The following is a 21571-nucleotide window of genomic DNA, read 5'->3' on the forward strand; positions in this document are numbered from 1 at the left end:
TGTGACACTAAACAGATGGGAAGGGAGAGATCTTTATGTAATCACATTACATATTCCACTGAGAGAAAAGCTTCAGAACATACTTATGCTTTCTTAAAATTCTGAGTATTTCCAGGAAAGAGAACTTATGTTCTAACCAGAGAGAAAACTCGAGACAAAGCATGCAAGCAGATATAAAACATACATACACGGGCAAACAGCTTCCTAATTCTGATGTTTATGAAGTTAACTTGTTATGAAGGAGAGGCAGTAATAGAGACATCATGTTTTTTTGCTTTCTCCTACCTGGCTTTGGAGATTTCCAGTTCCTACCAAGACTGACAACTTCAGTGGTAGCAATAACACTGGCAGGTTACAATTCATGATTCATTGGTGCTACTCTGCAACATCACTGTGGTAAACAGAGATCAGAACAAGAGTCTTTTTCATTTCAGATTAGGCTTTTTTATAACTGCTGACTACATACTGATATATTTTTAAGTGTTTTTCTTTCACACTATTGGACTTGAGCAGCAAATGACTATTTCCAGTGTTTACAGTACACTGTAAGAAAGTGTCAGCTTGGCATACTTTTAGCCTCCTTTTCCTGAGGTTACTGACTAATAGCCTAGTCACAATTTCTGTCAAGCTATTCTAATATATGCTATTTTTAAATAAACATGTGGGAGTCAATATGCCAGTGGAAAGCCCGAGGACTGATGTATTTCAGATATATGTTATTCCACTGTGGAGAACTATCTCGTGACTATGTAGAGGGTTCATGGCTGCTATTAGCTGCCTACTGCAATTTTTACTGAAGAAAAATAAATCATTAAACATTTCACTCCTTAATCAACATTAGACTATGGAAGCTTGGATTATGTGTATGCCAAGGCCAGTATACAGCTGAGTCTCCTCAGGGTTACACAATCAGAGTTGGAGAGAACAAACATTCCTAATCAACTTATTCTTTTCACTTCCAAGTAAACTGCATCTGCTCCAATATCTTTGAGTTGCCCCAAGTGTACAAAGACACAAAATTCCCTTTTCCTCCTTAGCTGACCTTTGCTCTTATCTTTCTTGTCAACTGTAATTTCAAAACAGACTAACTAAAAATAAGCAAACATTTTTAAAATTAAAAATCTGCTTTTGAAAGAGAACTGAAAGCTGCATTTACAATCAGTACTGATATTCTCAAATTCAAACATACTTAAATTATAGGAAATAGTTTTCACGCATAGCCAGACAGTATTAAGATAAGTTACTATATGGATTTTTCTCTAACTCCTCCAGTGAAATTTGGAGTTACCACAACAATTTTAAAGGGAATGTCACTCAGTTTGTACATAAAGTGCAAAACACTGTCAATAATTTGATGATTATTAGTACTTTATATGCTTTGCAAACTTTATCAAACCATCAAGCATTTTCTATACAAGCTTGTTTCTAAATGGGAATCTTTATCATTTACCTCAATATAACTTCTTGCAACAGGGGCACTTTTCTCCAGTTTAACTGAGACGCTTCAAAGCTAAACCATTACCAGCTTTCTTGGCAGTGTCTGCACGAAGAATAATAGTACACAGTTACAGGACTCCAAATTCATACCACAGCTGTAGCTGTATGATTTTCTTTGAAGGCAGAGTTAGAAGGGAGCAACACCTAGGATGATAAGTGATTTTGTCTAAACAGAAAAATGTGAATTTGTCCAAACAGACAAAAAAAAAAATCAAATGTTTTGGGGGAAATCAAGCACAGAAGTCTGTGTAAAATTTGATTCTACTAAGTTAGATTAAGAAATTTCCATATTGCTAATGACCCTCATGGTGTATGCAGGGAGGTTATTCTCATAACCTTCTGAGCATCTCCCTGTCTCTCAACATTAGGCCCGTCTTCAAATTTCAATTGTTCCCCATGCTCCCAAAACTTTGGAAAAAGTGCCAATATTCTTCAAATCCAATCTCATTTTCTCTTAGATGTTGTGTTGAAGTGTTTGGGTTTTTTTATCCTTGAATCATCTGTTAGGAAAAAACTTCAACTGTGTTTTCTTTCTTGTCTTTCCAGTCAAGTGATAATTGTAAATTACTGATTCCAGAATAAAAGTAGTGGAAAAAAAAGTCTCGTGGTCTAACGGTGTACAGCTAAGTCTGAGAGTCGTAATTACAAGAGCTGGAAAACTGTAAACAAAAAGAATATTTTGAATATTGAAAAAAATCTGCATTTCTTAATGAATACCCTCAGGCAGCTACTATGAATACGCCTATGCTGCAACACAAGATGAGTTACCAAGGGATGATGAGACATGCAGGCTAATTTTAAGCAGATTAGCCTGGATATCATCCATGACACAGCTCAGAGCTCAAGTTCAAGTTTTCCCACCTGAAAGCACCTCATTTGGCCCTTGGGGAGGCCACTTGCAACTCTGAGTGTGAAGAATGTCTTATACCATCTCATACTGAGCAGCTCTTGTCCCTTCTACTTGTTGTTTGTAATATCTATGGTGTTTAAAAAGCTGTAGGACAGCAGTTCAACACAATTCAATTCTAATTTTGAAAAGCAGAATTCTGAAGGCTCAATATGTGGGAAGTATACACAGTGAATGAAAACAACCAGACTTACTTCTTTCGGTTTGACAGCTAATCTTCTCTCAATCCTGCCTAAATATCTTGTTTCCACCGAGATTTAGGTCTTTCCCTTTTAACATTCAGGCTCTTGCATGTCATCCCACCTGCTCTCATCTCAAGGTTTTGCATACCAAAGATTCAGCAAGTCTCAGTCTTCAACTTCTCTCCTAACTAAAGGCAAGTGTTTGAAAGATAGCTTCACAAATGTTCTCAGTCGGGTAGTCTCTGCTCAGGATTAACAGTGTTTCAAAAGCAAGTGCAGCACTTCTGCCAGCAGAAGACAAATTTGCTCTCTATTTTTGAGCTTCAGATAAATCTTACACACAGCTGAAGGCATTCAAGTCATCAAATGAGAGAACATACAGCACTTGCATAATATCTATCAGCATATGGCTAACAGAGCCTGCTTAGGTCACAAGGGTGGATCTTCACAAAGTGAATGAGCACAGTCTGTTCAGGTTTTTAGGCTCCTTGAAAAAGAAGATCTGTTTCAATTCCAGGACCAGTTATTTTCCTGTGTGAAGTCCTGGCAGCGTACCATCTTCTTAGAAGCTGTAATTTGGAACAGTGGGGTTCTTTTCCACTAGTAAGAAGATCTCAAAGGCTTTGTAAAGATTATATACGCACTTAAAAATCCAGAGGATTGTGGTAATTCTCTGAGCTACCTCAGTTTGAAGGATTTGTTCTTAACTTTCACAAAACCAATTGGTAGGCATGTTGTAATTTTTTTTTTTAATCAGGTATCTCTTACTGCTGGCTACATTTTTCTGAGCTTTTTTTCTTTTTCCTGTTCTGTTGCAGGAAATAAATTTATAGCTGCTTTATCTATAAACTGATTTCTCTATAAACACACTTATTGATTTTCATTAAACAGTAAGTGTGCAAAACATGCTTATTGGCTTTGCTAGACAATGTGTTTATTCCTAGATTGAAAACGTATATTTGCACAGTTTTGTGTTCTCCCTTAAAACCAGAATTTAGTCTCCAGCTGTCTAAGCAAAACAAACCATGAAAGAATTGCTGGACCAGACAGATCTTGAAGCCTGTAGAGAAACACATTAAGAAACAGGACACAATATAAATAATCCATGTGTAGGCAAGCCAGACAAACAATTAAGGCAGATCTGGCATTTGAAAGTGTGCCAACTATCCAATTCAAAAATTTAAAGAACATGATTATTATAACATAAAGCCTGTTTTGCATGGATTTGGAATAACATCTTGCATTTTGTCTAATTGATTGTAAATATGTGACCGCAGGAAAGTACTGTCCTCAAAAACATACCCTCAAAATTACAATTCTGACTATGTCCCATGCAAATGATCTATGCTCCCAAGTTCTTTCAGCAGCTGTGAAACTCTCATTCAAAATATTTTGATAATTATTGATTTCCCAGCTTTCCTAGTTGCCTGTGGGAACAGCCCACATTTCTGAGGAAGAACATAGTCTACCCAGTTGTAAATGAAAGAAACAAGCATTTAATGAAACATGGAGGAGAGCAAGACAACAGGCAACGCCTTAAATACTTTAAAATGAAAAATTGTGGCTCTTCCTTGAAGCTGAAGATCTGCTGCCTGGATTTCTGTCATAATCTAAGGCATTTCAAATTGGTGGATTCACATCTGAGAATACACATACATTTTTGTAGTATAAATCTTTATATTTGAATCGCTGTTCCTGTTATGAAGCACAATGCAAGTTAAAACCTTGTACTGTTTCTGTGGGACACCTCCCAGTGACAGAAATACTTTCCACACCACGTTCTATATGGACACAGAGAGTTCCTAGAGGTTGGACTGCACCTGTGATTAGCATCCCGTTTTGGGTAGATGGTTCTGCTTCTTGGAAAAGCAGCATTTCTTAGAGGGGTGTGGATACCTGTTTAGGATAATGGACTAAATAAAAAAATTCTGTGTGGCTTTTTCTTATTTAAGGCACACATCTCCCCACAAATGCTTCAAGTAGTTCCAGTTTACTGTAGAAACTTTTCTTCTTGCAGGTAGGGATACCCTCCCTCCAAAATCCTCTTTTTATATGTGTATTCTACATGGTAATGCCCTACTAAGATTTTCAAGCAAGTTGAAATAATACAGAAGGAAAAAAAATGCACTGTCATACCAAGATAAGCACACCTAAGAGCTTTTAGAACTAAACTGTCAGTACTTGATCTGATCCTGTAAGGTATGGGTACATAGGGTAACTCACATACTCTCCACTACACACAGTATTAAAAGCATTTTACTTCACCATTCCAGTCGTTTAATTTTAAAGCATCAAATTAAAGCTTAATAAACCTCTAATTAGGTTGCTTCATCATAAATTATTCAAGAGACATTTCACATATTCCACAGTAAACTGAATTCCTTCAGTTCTTTGGCACACAAATATCTCATTTCAAATATTTACAGAGGAACATGCCAGAAACCTAGTTCAAAGGAGTTTTGACAAATCAGAAAAGTTTTACTAACATATAATCTCAAACATATGGTTTCTTTAGCTCATGCAATTTCTAAGCCTAGGCTGAAATTTATGGCTAATGAAGAATGAACAGAAAAAGCTACAAGTTTAATATGAAAATGAAACATTCTATGAAAAGATTATGTTTCATTTCCATTAAGGAAGAAATTTGTCTTTAGCTCCAGTGGAAGCAGGATTGGCTTCCAGATGGTGCCAGATTTCACTGATGCAGAGCTTGATATCAGAGACACAGTGAGGAAGATACAGTGTTTTACAGAACATAGGATTTAAAACGTGCTTTCTATTTGCTATTCAGTTTAAACAATCATCTTGGTTCCAAACCTAAGTAAGATCCCTTAAAACTCAAGAGCTAAAAGAAATAAACAAAGCAATCTGCAGTTTTAGAAAAAAAGTTTGATAATATTTAAACTTACGGTTATTTTTTTCATTATTTTTTTGTTGTTTTTTTTTTTAGTCAGAAAGCCAGGCCTCCTCAGTGTCAGCTGTTTTAGTAACACATTATTCAAATGCAAAGGCTTCTCTTCACTCTGCCTTGCTGCTTCATTCCCAACAGTTCTTTCAACTCATCACTTAGTGTCAGAACACATAGCAACATGTGTAAAAACATCTTCTGGAAAGAAATCCTCGTATTTCCCTGTAGCATCAATCATTTCATGCATCTTGCAGTCAGACTTGAAGGTGATAACTCCACTGGTTTAAAAATGGGTTTTTATTAAATGTTCCAAATGATGGCTCCCTACAAGCTTTACAGCTTATTATGAAGTAAAATATTTTCTGGTCCAAATTCAGCAAAGATCCAAACCCACACTAAAGAATCTTCCCCAAATTGTAGTGTTTCGCTTTATTCCATAAAAGCAAGGAACCTTACAGCATTATAGCAGCAAAAGAGCTACTTTATAATAACTAGTAATAAATAGCACCTTTTTCCTTCATCCCATCACCAGCTGCACTCAGGGACATCTGCTTCTGGAGCAAGCTTGTTATTCTCACATTATTTATTTCATAACAGCAGGAGTCCTGTTTGATAATTTCTGTGAAGACTGAATGAAATATATGCCCAGCAACTGATATCTGCTGCTCCCAAAAGCCAACAGGGTAAGGCAGCTACATCTGTGAGCTGTTTGTTTGAATCACACGAATCAACCCCCTTACTCCTGGACCTACACTAAAGATGATGAAGGTGTTTGCTAAAAAGAAATTAAAAAGACCACACACACAACGTATATTAAGAGGACCAAATCACTTATTGGTTGCATTTTAGCAACACTGGCAGCCATGTGCAGGTGAAAATGCGTTATTGAAGTGTAAGTGGGTTTCTGAATAAACAACATTCATGCCAGGTTCCTGCTATGCATATTATATGGCTATATTTAGATCATCTCTATTTTAGCATAACTTTCATTTTATAAAATGTCTTGACTATTAAAGCTGGCAGCTAGTTTTATAACTATAAAATTTTTTAAAAGAGCCTGACCTTTCTGGATGGCACTACAAACTTGTAATTTCTGCTAAATATAGCAGTGAGCAGTTCAGATTGTCAACCTAAGTTCCATTTCTTCAATTTTTAATGTCAGTTCATAGGTAATTTTATGAAATTCAGGTATTCAAAGACTCCCATCAGAAAATAGCATTCAACTAAATCAGCTTCAAAAAAAACAATACCATTGTTCACTTTTAGGATTCTTTTGTATAAGATATATTTTCAAGAAAGCAGTTAGAATAAATGAGGTTGGCAAAGACCTCAAACATCATCGAGTCCAACCATTAACCCAGCACTGCCAAGACCACCACAAAACCATGTCCCCAGACTCCACATCTACAGTTCTTTTAAATACATCCAGAGATGGTGACTCCACCACTACTCTGGGCAGCCTTTTTCAGTGCTTGACAACCCTTTTGGTGAAGAAATTTTTCCTCATATCCATAAACCTCCTTCTGAACTGTCTCCTGGATGCTCAGGTGTAAAAGTAAAATAGGAAATCATTTATTAACTCTCATTGTACTTGATCCAGATGCAGAAGAGACACTTTAAAATGTTGGTAAACAAGTTCTAGTTTCAGTAAGAAAACTTGCTTAAAAATCTCCTAGTTTTAGGTGAAGATAGAAAATACCTCAGAGATGAAAACCACATGTTACTGAAATTGCCTGAGCTGCCAGAGAAACACCAATAATACAAGTTAGAGAATCCACTTAACATCCTCTGCAGAGCTGACACAGTACACTGCTTAATGAGGGAGGCTGACGGGATGAGAGGGAACACTATCAGCTCTGACAGATTTTTCCTGTTATTAAAAGGAAGTCTTTTACCAGAGAGGAGTAAGCATACCCCATTCCCAAAGAGAGTGCAGTATCCAGGCAAAGCAATTTTGGCAGATACCTACCAAAGCAGAGGGGTACAAAATGCAATTTACAGGCAGCAACACTAGTAGCTAAGGGGGCTCTTGAACCAGAAATGCTGGAGACAGAATAGGAAGTCACAATTACATTGAGTTTATCTTGCCTTTTCTCTCAGACAACTTCAGAGGAACTCGAGTCAAAGGAATTCATACACCAGGGCCCCAAACCAAGAAATCAAGGGAACTGTTCCTAAAGGATTACAGTTCAGCTCAGCTACACAGATGAGAAAGTCAGACCAGTGTTCACACAGGACTTGGGATCAGGGTCTCTGACAAACATAGTGCTAAGTCTGAAAGGTGTTCCTGATGTAAATGGTTCTGTGGTTAACAAGCAATTTGAATATACAGCATATATTTAAAATATGTGACACAGTCATCTTTATTCACATAGTTATCCTTTTCCAGACGGTTTGGGCAGTTTTCAGAAGGGGAAACAAGCACAGACCCACTACTTGGCTGGATGCTAAAAACACATATTCTGTGTCTTATTTGTAGTCCCTATGAAACCAAGATATACAACTGAAAATATCTCCAGTTTCTCTACAGCTGAGAAACTTTTCCTCCCTGAATGCAAGATGGCTTTTCTTTCATAAAGCTTTTTGCCAGAAAACAGAATTCTTGGGCTGTGCCTACTTACAGAACATTTATACTTTCACAAGTCCCATGGTCACAACATGAGTCTATCTGAATAACAGTAAAATTCAGATACAGAAGAAATAACAAAGGTTTGCAACAGAGTTGTCTACTTAATAATCTAAGCCTAGGTTGTTACCATGTTGATATACAGGATCAATGGTAACAGATGAAGGCACAAGTTTAAACACTCAAAAGCCAACTGATTAAGATCACAGAGCACTACATATACAAAAAAAAAAAAAAAAAAAAAAGCCTTAAAAATCAGATTTTATGACAGTAACATGAACTCTGTCTATATATTGCCTTCTGTACCCTCTCCTCACTATTGGTTTTTCAGGTGTATCAGGAGATCAGAGCACTTTAACCAGAGTAACTTGCAACAGGCATTAAAGAATTCTCCAAAGAGCCAAACTGAATTTGTAATCTCAGGATGACAGAGGGGAAAAGTGATCAGAGATTCATCCCAGTTAAGTATGTGGCCTAGATTTGTCTAACAGTATTTCTTTGCCTGTCCTACTTGTTTTAATATGCTTAGAAAAGTTCAGATAAGGCATATATTTAAATGGGTACTCTTTTTCTGCAGCTTTTAATCTGTGCATTCAAGATCTTTATGGAAATCTTAATATCTTGACTTTAATAGCTTCTTGGCTTGATATTTCCCATTGGACTGACCATTCCTGAGAAAAAGAATGTTTTTCTTCCTGACCTTGCTTTATCTGTAAAGCTGAAGCTGTGTGAAAAATAATCTGCAAGAACAAAGCATCTGTTAAATTGCACAGCATAGCTCTGTAGGGACCAGAGAAAATACCTTTCTAAGAGGCATTTGCTATTGATGAGCTTTATTTCTTTTTTTCTTCAACCTTTCTCTTACTGCTTTTATATCTTTGCCACTTGCTCTTCCCCTCTCACTTGACTGACAGGATTACACTACAAATTCTGCACTACTCAACTCATTGCTTTTTCAGTTCCTCATTCTCAGGTTGAATCCCTGAATTCCTGACCTTAAGACCACCACCTCCCAGCCCCACCCACCCACCCCCCAGTAATATTATTATTTTCCAGTGGTTTCCTTACAGGTCATTGACACCTCTACCTCCCAGCAGAGACTCAGCAACACCAGAGAAGACTTCAAGATCACAGACCCATGATAGAGTTTTGTTCATCCCAAACAAGTCCTGCTTAGAATACCACAACTCCCATCATCTCTGGGTACGATCAGCCAAGGGAAAACCAGTGAAATACACATCCACAATTAAGCTAAATTGTTTCTGTTTATATTGTCACATAAATCCCCCAGTCAGCAGGAAAAAACAAGATTGCACTACATGTGGAAAAGAAGGGCATGTTAGTCCTCGAAAATAGGGCATAACAGGAAAACTTTCAGCATACAGACAAGAAGCTTCTGAAAATTAAAGCTCTTATTACAGCTACCAGTTCCTCTTTTTTCAGCTTCCTGGCAAGCAAACAGGTTTTGGCTTGGATCTCACACGTAATTGAACTGTGCTTTCTCCTTCCTGAAATACAACATCAAGCCCTCCCTGTTTACAATAAACATAGAGATCATAGCTATAAGAAAATTAAAATTAGATACTGAACCTTTATAAGGTACAACTTGGCAGAAAAAACTATTTTTGAGTCATCTGCATAAATAAAATACAGCAACTAGCTAAATTTAGCTTTAGCATCAGATGAATTACACCAATACTAAATTTAAACATATTCATTGTCTCTGTATTACTTTACCATGCCAGTGGTAGAAACTGCAGAGTATATGAGGTATGTTAGAGCATATCTCATTAAAACAAAATAGCTTCCAGCTACTGAAACATTTGCATTATTCCCAAAATTGCATTCTATCATAACGACATTTGAAGTGAATTCAGAAAGAACTGCTATTGTTTGAATGGATTGCTTTCTCTTATAAAGGAGAGATTGTCATAAGCATAATTAATCTCAAAGTACATCAGACAATATTTCCCGTACTTACTGGTAGTGTTAATGAGATTTGCTCTAGATGAAACAGGTAAAATTGGGAATAGTAGGTTCAAAAAGCAATGTATTTGTGTGTTCCAGGAGATTTCAACAGACTGAACAACAACAATTTCCAAAATACAATTATGCAAATACTTTATTCTCCTCAATTACTTTAACTTTATATTAAGTATGCTCTCAAGAGCAAGAAGTCTGATGTGAAATGTAATTTTTGTCTTGATATCAAGATTATTATCTTTGAATCTTCATTTAATGATATGAGACAGAATTATTTGACACTTGTTTGCCATTTTTAAATCTATTTGCTTTTGTTTAAGGAAAAAAAGCGAGCTGTCTCTACATCTTAGCAACAAAACCACAATATTGTTGCAGTTTCATGTCACTGTGAAGTAATATTGGCTACAAAGATTAACTATGTCTCTGGAAGCAAAGAAATTACGACTGAAGAGTTTCAGATATATGGTGACAAAGGTAGTGAAAGTAACAGAACACAGTGGATCTTTTTCTGTTCAAGGGTTACTGACTCAGCTGCTACATTTCAGTGGAGCTCCTGCTGAATTCCAGTCATAGAAAATGTGTCTGAAACTGAAGGTCTTGAGAAGTCATTTATTATTTCAGCCTCATTTCAAAGCAAATATGTGTCATATCCAAGTCCTTCCTAACTGGTATTTATTTAACCTGACTTCAAAACCTCTGAGAATTAGGATTCAAAAGTCTGCTTTGCTGTTCTACCATCAGAAAGTTGTTAATATTTACATGGATCTGTTTTGCTGTAATTTAAATTTAATAATTCTTGTTCTGTCAGCCACATGGAGAACAAATTATGTTTGTCCTTCTGCTAATTAATTCCAGGTCATTAAGGCCTGTGATATCTTGTCTGGATTTCTAACCTTTTTTTGCTCGCTCTTTAGTTTTCTTCAGATGGTCCCTTTTTTCTTTTTAAAATATAGTAAGACAGACATAACTGTGGCATTACGAATGCTGTGCAAAGCAGACATTATTTTACACATCATCTAGGCTACAGTCATTTTCAAATACAACCCAGCATGGCTCCTATTCTTCTTGCAATAATTTAAAACTGCAGAGTCACATTCAATTTACCACCATAACACCAAAATCCTTTCCTGAAGAACTGCTACTAATCAGTTTATTTCCCCAGTCTTCTTTGTGCTGTAGAACTGCCATTCCCAGCACCTTGCACGTGCTACTCTCAAAATTAGTACTAATTTTAAAATCGTTACTTCAATTTTCAAAAATTATTTTTATATCCAAATGCTATTCCGCAGCACATCCGTACACCCTCTCAAAGCCCATAATAAGAAAATACTTTCAACAAGCTCTCCATTCCACTGCAACCAGAGGAAGTAGTGTAAATTTGGACTTTCAGATGAAAAGGCCTAGGAACAGGTCTAGGGTCAGGAATCTGATCTCAGTTCTTCCTCCCTCCAACTCCATCACATACTCAGCAAGCAATGACGAGCAACATTCATCCTATGGATGCTTGATGTCATCTGGAAAAACAAGGATAAACAATTCATGTTTATTTTTAAATATCTATCTGATATAGATGCAAAGCTATAACACTAAATATAAGAAAATATTTATAAATTATATGCCATGCAATTATTATGTTTATATAAAAAAGCACAAAATTACTGTAATGCCATCTGGATTAAGCAGGGGAAGAAACATTAAAGTTATGATAGAAATAGACTAAGATTTTAAAATAATTCAAAAAAATCAGGTTACAGTCTCTGATCGAGGATTTGAATCAGAAAACCACATTGCTGTCAGATATTTTGACTCCTCATTTCGAGAGTGGTTTGAGACTGTTCTGAATTCAGGAAAACACTGCATTAGAGGTTTAAATCCATCTTTGTATAGCTGACTATACAATATCAACATGACCACTGGACTAAAGTGTTTCCCAAACGAGCAGGATTTACAGGAGTTTCCTTAGCAGAGATCCACACAAATAAAAGGGAAAGGGAATCAAGACACAATGACTTCCCTGCTGTCATAAGAACCACAGAATCACAGAACGATTATCTGCCAAATGCTGAACATATGAAGACAACTCAGTTCCTAGTTTTCCTTCACAGTATGACACAACGTAATGATCCTTCAGTGCTCTTTCTTTATATTGTTGTTTTTCCAATAAATAGCGTGAACTTGTTTCTTCTCACCCCCTAAGTAATCATTGGGGACAATTTATTTGGAATGACAAGTTGGTGTTATTTCTTTAGTTCCTCTATAGGAGATGTACTGGAACATCTTTATCTCACTGACTCATATGGATATGGTCTGTCATGTCCAAAAAAGTATAAAATTGAAGAACCAGGGCACAGGCACTTTCCAATTGTCTGAAGCATTTATTCTCTCAGGGAAGTTGTGGAAACTCACACATTAAGGATGACAGCAATGGCAAGATTTGTGGATACGTGGAAACTTTACACAAGTAAAGTTTTAAAGTTCAGAAATTTGCAGTGAGGCAGCTGAAACTGAAGTATTTTTAAATATTAAAATGGTCAAAAGTACGAAGGCAATCTCAGGTTAAAGCAAAGGATCACTAGTCTTATATAAACCAATTTTCAACCTGCTCATCTGTTGGGGGTTCACACTGGCTGTCAGACACCCACTCAGCACTCCCTCAGTGTCCCTCCTCAACTGGACAGGAGAAAAAAAATAAGATGAGAAACCTTGTGGGTGAAACTTAGCAGTTACTTAGCAGTTACTGTCATGGGTAGAACTGACTTGGAGGAAATTTAATGTACTGGCAATTGCACAAAGACAAAATTATCATGAGACACCCCCCCCTCACTGCTATGCCCAGCTGAATTTGCTATGACAGCCACTATGAGATGTTCTGACTTAAGTCAAAATATGTCCCCTGTTCTGACAAAAAGAACAGAAAGAACAATCTCTCCTCCTGGTCCTAGAGATCAGCCATTGCCTAAATGCTGTTCTGTTCTGTCAGCACAGATTTAACTGTAAGTGTGCTGGGCTGTTCTTACATACAATGCACTCATTTCTGCCCCTGATTCTACACAAGGACTCAGGCCCCTAAAATCACTGCTACACAATAAAAAGGTCTACATATAAATCATCCATGGAGTAATACGAAAATCACTTTTAGTGGTTGTAAGCTTAACAGCAAAAAGGGAACCTCAGAGCACTTGTGCTCTTTTCCTGCAAGCAAACAGGAAGATGGAAGGAATTAAATGTTGTGTTAAAGACAGTGTAAGACCTGCATATATTCATGCTCTGCAGAGAATACTTCCCCAAAGAATTCAACAGTGGAGGAAGACCCAAAGTCATGTTGCTACAGAGGGCAGCCCATTTCACCCTGGACAGAACAAGGGATGTGTCAGTGCATTTTGTGTTATGTTCATAACCACAGCACAGAGGCAGGAAACAGACCTGTGAGATATATGACATCTTCTGTTTAAACATCACTTGTTTTCCATAACTTATAAAAACATGGGGCAGAACTAAGAACTATGAATTACTGCAGAAGACACTGCACTTGGCAAATGAAACCTGTCAATGATCAGTGACTGGGCCAAGATTTGTTGCTGGGATTGAATCATCAGTTCAGCTACATTTGAGAACCCGCATTTCAGACAGCAGTGTTCCTTTTCTGGAGTACTGAACTATAAAACAAACTTTATTGAAATGGAACATGGCACAAAATGAAAAGAAAAATGAATTTTTACAGTAACTAACTAGGAAGTGTTCTTCACATAGGCAGAGCTGAAAAAGAGAATGGTATTTAAGAGTTGTGGTTAAACATAAATCTTTCCCACAAAATTATCCATTAATTTTATTATCGCATTTTATTTGTATTATCTACAGTTAAAGTAATGTGTTTAGATAAAGCAAAACAAGATGCTGAGCATATCTAAACTGACAAAGATGCCAGCAACTACCAGAATTCTCTCTTACTAAGTTTTCCCTTGCACAGTTTAAACTATTAACTTTATTACACCACTAACAGGCTTCAACTAAGAGTAAGAATTTAAAATGCTGGGATTAGCCAAACACTGATATCTTCAGTCTTCTGTAGTATTAACTAAGAGAAGATCAAAGTAATTTTGTTATTTTTATTCTTAAAAATTAAAACTTTGAGACTCTAAAATGGATTTTACGAATTGGTCTACCAAGAACAAGAAAACATGTAGAAGTTTTTAAAAATCAACATCTAGAGGAGCAATCTTTCATTTTTGATGGAAAAAATAAATAAGTCTATCCTGTAATTGTATTTTACTCATCTTTTTCCAACTAAACAAAATTATCTTTAGATAAGATTATATATAGGAGGAGTGGAACAAGATTTGCTTTCTGTTTCTTCCCTTTTTGCCCCATTTAAAAAAAGGACAAGCAAACAGAAATGATAATATTGATCTAGCAGGAATCTTGCCGTCTTTTCATTTTTGGATCTAACACAAAATATTTTATCTCATCTAGTATTACATAGTCTGTGAAAAAGTAGAACAATTCAAATCTTTAACTGAATCTAGTCCACTGAGACTAGAAAAAATTAATTTAGCATATTGCAGGAGAGGTGGTGATGCCCACAGGATATATGCTTACACTGAGATGATGCAAAGTTCTACTAAGTAGTGCTACACAGTTGAGCTTTTCCCTAGGTATATTTCAGATGGATTTTGGTTTAGGGTAAGGAGTAAGTAGCCAATAAACAATAATCAGAAAATGTAGGAGAAACTGTATCGAGTTTTTGTACCACTAGAAAGAAAAAGGAGAGATAGATGGCTACTCAGGTGAGGAATACTGATAATATAATTTTTTAATGATTATACATCCACTAAAGTATAAAAGAAGAGCTGTATTCAAAAAGGCTCTCTTTAATGCATGACTTAGGTCTGTGTTTTAGTCAGAGAGGAGATATATTCTACAGACATGATCTCCAAGCATCAAAGTTAGTCTCTGGAGAAACCTTTCCTCTGACTGGAAAAGCTACTCACACAAGTACCTTTAAACTGCTCATATGTACTCTGTGGAGGTCAATAAAGCTATCAAGATCCCAGGGGAGGCAAGAAGCTGGAATGCTTTATTGGACTCACAGGTTCATATTTAAAGGGTTTAGGGTCTACATATTCAACAGGGGGCTTGCATATTCATTGGAGGGCAGAACTATTACAATTAGGGACTTTACAGGGATGAGGTAAAGGGGAAATCCTAAATTACAAATTTTTGGGTCTTAGCACTTACATCATAGGGAAAAACCCATTTTATTTTAGGGGATTTTAGAGGGGGGAACAGGTATTCAGGTCTGCAGAATGCAGGGATTCAAAGAACACAAAGGGAGAGATAAGGTACAATAGGTCTTCTGCATAGGTTTGATTAAATCAGGGCATGGTTTCTCCAGACTTGGGCAGAACATTCCAAAACCATGACATCAATGGATCCTTGTCTGGACTCTAGATGGGGGTTTTCCCCAGTCTCTGTTAGCCCAAGGCTTTTGTTTAAACCTAGCAGTTTTCTTTTTCTCATATCCAAATTTTGGAAATAAGACAAAAAATAAGATAAAAGTTGCAAATGTCTCAGAGTTGCCATTCTTGGAAAAGATGCAAATTTAGCAGTTTGTCCATCCTTATGAGGAAGGATATATAGTAAGTATGTAGTAAGCTACTCCTAAGGTAAAGAAGAAATGTTATTCCAGTTACGTCAAACTTCTGGATGTGGTCTAAAGAAAAACCTCTGAAGGCCTGGACTACCAAAAAATGGTATTTGTAGGAAAATATCCGAGACATAGCCTAGAAATAAACAGCATATTGAGGTTGGTAGGGTGGACTGGATAAACCCAATAAGAAGAGGAAGGCAGAGAAGGCAGGAGACAGAACACTTGGCTTGGATAACATCCAGACAGCCCCATCTGTACCTCATCTGCCTATACACACACACACCTTGCTTCTTATTTCTCATGCAGAAGACTGAGCCTGAAAAGAGAATCCTCATGCCTTTAAGCCACCCTCTAGATCTACTTTTATTAGTGGATTATTCCCGTTAATCAATTGACTTTGTTCTGTCTTGGGAGACATCAGTTTGGAAAAGTTCCTCTCCTTGGAGGCTAAGCTGGAAAATCAATTTCCCAGTGGTCTAAGTAGGACAGTAGGAGCTGGAAGAGAAATTAGATTCAGGATAATCTTTCCTGCCTGCAGTGACTGCTGCAGCCTGGCTTTTACATGATTTGTGGCACAGAGCCTGACCAACAGGGATTTTATTCAGTTCAAGCTTGCTGAGTGCTGAAGCTGAGATCCACTACAGGAATCTGAAGCCCTACGGAGCTTGCTCTCCGCTCCTCATGATGTACATTGTTTCTGCCAATGTCTGAAGATGTAACTCAAACCTCTGAGAAGGGGGAAAGGTGAGAATTGTATCTCTTAGTCACAGTAGATTCAGTTTCCTCTGCAGCCTTTTCCAAGGGAAATAATCAGCAAAACCCACATTCTGACTGTTAGGAGGTATTTTCAAAAATATGAGAGCACATCAGAAAAGGAGACCTCACTCTGAAACGAGCAGGAACTCATGACCATATTTACTATAAGTAAATTTATCTCAGTATTACTCCCCTGGATAACTCAATTTTTTTTTCTTTCTAAAAGTAGCAGCATTTAATGAACACAGAGTGCTCACATGCACAAATATACAAATGGAGGCAGGCAGCTTTATTTGGAGCCTTTTCAGCCTAGTTTGTACGCATTCTGCCTGTTAACTTTGGCTATTTTCATTTTACTCACACAGCAGGGATGTGGTCATTAATATTAACAGCATGTGGCAAGCTGGGGTTCAGGTCCTATTCAGAAAAGAGTGACGAGGGGACACTAAAATATTGTGTAAGCAAAAATCACAGCACAGAGCCCAGTCTATACCAAAAAAATATACTAAAAAAGTCCACACTTTCTCTCCCCTCACTCCGCCCCCAATGAAACAGCAGGTTTTTTGTGCCATAACACAATATCGCTTCTACTGCTGTCCTTAAAATTGCTTTACCATCCACTACATATGTGCCATTTTCACTGAGCTGAAAACCTGATTAATTGCCTTCACTGTGCCTGTGGAGGGGAAGAAGAAAACCCCTTTCTTGCAGTTGTGCACAACTAAACTTTAAAATGCCTTCTGACAGCGTTGCAACTAGAGCACCACCATTCATTGATTTCTGTTTGAGTGGGCTTGCTATTTCATTGTGGGAAGTGCTAGATGTAATTAATTTGATTTACCTTGCACAGGCCACTTTTGAGCACTAGAAAAGTGGGAAGTGTTTAAGTAACTGATCAGGCACTTTGTTTGTGCTCAGTGAAAGAAAAAAGCAGAGATTCCTTCCCACCATCAATTTTCCTGACAGCCCATCTTCTTTCCGTGTTATCTCTTTCAGCCTTTTATGAGGAAGCCTTCAGTGAAAGATGTGTTTCAGTTAAAGGTTTGCTGTCACTGCAAGACCATCTAAAAGAAAGGCATCACCTGGGACCACTATAGAACCGAAAAATATTACTGGAGGCTTTTGAGTTAGGTTTTTTTTTTTTGTGTGTGTGTGTGTGTGTGTGTGTTTGAGTTAGGTTTTTGTGTGTGTATATGTAAGAAATAAGGTTTTTTCCCTCTTGTTTATTCTGATGCATATGGAGGGCAACAGGGTTGGAAATATTTAAATTTTTTAATAGGTTACTTTTAAAAAAATGTAGATATGTCTGAAGATGGTAGTCTGTTCACTCCTTCTTCCACAATACAAATTACTCAAGTACTCAGATTTGTGCCCCAAGTCATTTGTAGTGGAGTAGAAATCTAGAAGCTTTGTTAAAGGCTTCTGTTTCTCACTTCAGTAAATTACCAGCCAAAGCTAAACAACAATTATTTAAAATTATAACTAAAAATCTTTTTGATTCGTTTTTCAGTGAGAAATTTTCACTGATAATTCCATCCCATTATTTCTTTGGACACCAAGGCTTCCAAAAAAGTCCAAGTAGGCAGCATCTGTACTATTCACATGAAGTACCTTATGTTCTAAACCTTCGATTTTCCAGTCCTTTTTGTGTACCAGGAAGGAACAAAAAGTACAGCTCTAAATTAATATATTTAAAAAAAAAAAAAGAGAGAGAGAGAAAAAGATATTTCTTCTTTGCTTTGTGGATCACTTTTTTAGGATACTATATTTAAGACCACAGTGAATTACACACAGGTCTTCCCCCATATTCAAAAGGGGACCACAGAGCTCCTCAACAGACCCTTAGTTCTTTAAGATATGTTCCAAGATTCTCCATCTAATACAATGTTCTGCAATCTCCCTTTCCTTCACTCACAACAGACAGCTTCAATTATAAAACCTACTGAGGTAAGGTCTCTGCTTCATGAGACTAATGAACATTTGAAATTATGTACTCAACTAATGGATATTGAATACAGAATAGCTATTTATTGTGTGATTTCATCATCTCTTATTCCTTGGAAGTTGTTTTCAAAATGCAGTAGTTTGTAATGGAAATATATTGATATGATCAAAATTTTAACTCTCTAAAACCCAACATGAAGTATTCACTTAAATGAAGGCTTTGTTTTACAGTATTACATTTGCAGAAATTACTTCGAAATGTGGATTTGCAATGCAGATTACATTCATATAAAAATTATTTGGAAAAAAAATAAAACTGGGGTGTTTTTGGTAACTTATTGCCAAAATAACACTCTGCAGTAGGAGGATGGTACTTCAAAATAAATGAGTATAAACAACACTGAGGGGAAATGCCCTGTTTAATGTTCTAATTGCAAAAATGGCAGCTGTGATTCAGTGTAAAGATAATGCAAGAGGAAGTACTGGACATATAAGCCTGCATGGACTGGAAGAATCACTTCAAGTAGTAATTTCGGAATTACATTTTAAACCAGTGATTTCTACATTTCTCTTAAATCTGCAGAACAATAAATACTGTCTCATCCAGGATAACTGCTAGATGACAGTAAAGAAGATTCAGATTCAATTATTGAATTTCTGCTGTCACCTTAGGTCAAACCACTTGATCTCCCTGGCTGAGAACTTCAAAAGACATTAACAGAAATTGCAAATGAATTATTTTTGCTAATGTAACCATGTGAACTGAGTAGTTACTCCTATAAACACCTTTTAAAACCTCTGCCCTCAACTCATTTATCTCCTGTAAGTTTCTGTCTCTGACCATTTTATGTCAACCCTCCTGGAAATAAAAGGAGGAAGTGGGTACATCCAGGTCTTTTCCTGATGGAATTGTAAGAAAACTGCACAGGAGGGAGGCACAGTTGGTCAGCTAGAAATGTGCTAAGCCATGAATGCCAGCACACCTTTGTGAACTGACCATCTTTGACTCGGTTTTGTCACCTCCAGCAATTATCAATTACAGAAAATTAAAAAAAGACACCTCTGAAACTGTGATATAAATTTTGAATATATTTCTTTTTTTTTTTTTCAGTTCTAATTTCCAAGCCATTTTCTGTAATGGTAAAGTCAGAAATTTTTCTTTAAAAAACCCAAATCATTTCAATTCAAGAGCTATTTTTTTTCTACAAAAAATTATAGTAGGTAACACTAGCTACTGTAATGAAATTACCAAAACCAAAGGGACTTTTTGAGAACAAAGTTATTTCAGCCTTGTACCATCTTTTATATATCCAGATCTGATATTCCTTTAGCAATCAGTCACCAGTAAATAAGCAGTTAGGAGAAATCAATGACCATTTGAAAAATACCCAAACTCTCCCATTTGGTCTAAAAGGGACCTTGCAGGCCATTATGTGATGGTTTGTGCTCCTTTGTAGCTGGCCAAAAACTAAGTCACCCTCAGTACCTGATGGCATCTCTACTGCTACTACAAATGGCAACAATAGGTCTAGTGAACTTAACTTGCAATTCAAACTAATTGAATTCATAAATTTTAAATTTCAGCTGTCAATAACTCCCTAAAAAGGGTAATTCTCTCTGAAATAGAAAGAAAAACATTGTTTTGTTTTTTTTTTTCCAAGGTATCTTAGGAACTGGCAGAACTTTCAAATCACCTGTGAGAAACTCTAATTTCAATGTTTGTTTTCAGTGGGTTTGTGTTTGTTTTGTTTTTTTTTTTAAACTTTGAATAAACAACTGTTGCCAAGTACAAACACTTGGTACAGGCTGTGCAAAACTTCTTTCTGTTTACAGAACTCTGCTATGGCAAGGTCCCTGGCAAGTGTGCACAAACAGAACCTAGCAAGTCTTTGCAGTAGAAATGGTCCTCAAAAATGCTCCATGGGAAACTCTTGAGCCTTCTCCATCCTTCTGCCTCCATCTTTATTCCTAGAGATAGGGTACACTTCCTCACTGACCAGCTACAAGGGTGCTCAGACATTACTGCATTATACAGCTGTGTAGAATTTCCTCAGAACAGTTCTTCTTGTGATACTAAAAACACAAGTGGATTTCAAATGGGAAAATCCCGTTTAAAAAATAAAAAGAAAAAAGAAAAACCTCCAGAGCCTTTAGCACTGTCTCTGCTGGGATCTGGAATGGTTAGGGGAGGAAGGCTGGGAGCATTCAGACATATGAAAAGTAAACTGGGTAAACATGTCTAAAGTAGAGCCTTTTCTCAGCACAACCTAGTTTAAAGTTTTTAGGCCCTCAGCAATGAGTATATAACCCTTTGGAGTAAAGAATGGGTTACCAAAAAAAGTAATTTACGTAGGTGAAATAGAAAACATGAGGCCACAGAAAGATGACACAGGGAGGTGGCCACCATTTAAATAAGATCCCACCAAGGGGGTGGAACAAGAACAAAAGACTTCCAAAACATTCACTGCAGCAGCACAAGACAACACTGAAACATCTTCTAAAGGTGAAAGACAAACACCAACAGGGCTGCAAACAGCACCTGCATTCCTCAGATTTAAGAGAAGTTTTAAAATGGATCTATCCATGAATGAATTAAAAATCCAAAGTACTTCATCATCTGCAGTTCTTGGGTATTCCTTTTCCATGCACAGACAAAAATTCTTCGAAAGCAATGGGTGTGACAACAACACATGACGAAAGAAATCACAGAAATAGGGTGGGGAAAGGCTACTAAAATCTCAAGAGGAACAGGAGACTGGGTGTCCTAATTAAGAGCTAACTGTGATGATTAATCATGCTAGAACTATTTTACTCCTGCCTGGGCAAATATAACCTGGAGGCTTCCTTTCTTACCTTCTATAGCACTCAGTGGGATCACGAGAAAACACATGGAAGCAGGAACACACCTGAAAGAGGTCCCAGAAACAGACTGGCTCTGGAGCAAAAGATCCCAGTTTTCTCAAGCAAAGAGAAAATGTTCTTGAGTCATCTCCAAACATAACTCATGGTGATCTTTCACTGACATCTCCACTGTAAGGAAGGAACTTCCCACACAGGTATAACACCCTCATATCAACCCACCTGCACCACAGATGAGGCACAAACTGGCTAAAACTTGTTT

Source organism: Manacus candei, unplaced genomic scaffold, assembly GCF_025592945.1.
Source record: "Manacus candei isolate 608988 ecotype Guabito, Panama unplaced genomic scaffold, ASM2559294v1 h1tg000060l, whole genome shotgun sequence".
NCBI lineage: Eukaryota > Metazoa > Chordata > Aves > Passeriformes > Pipridae > Manacus > Manacus candei.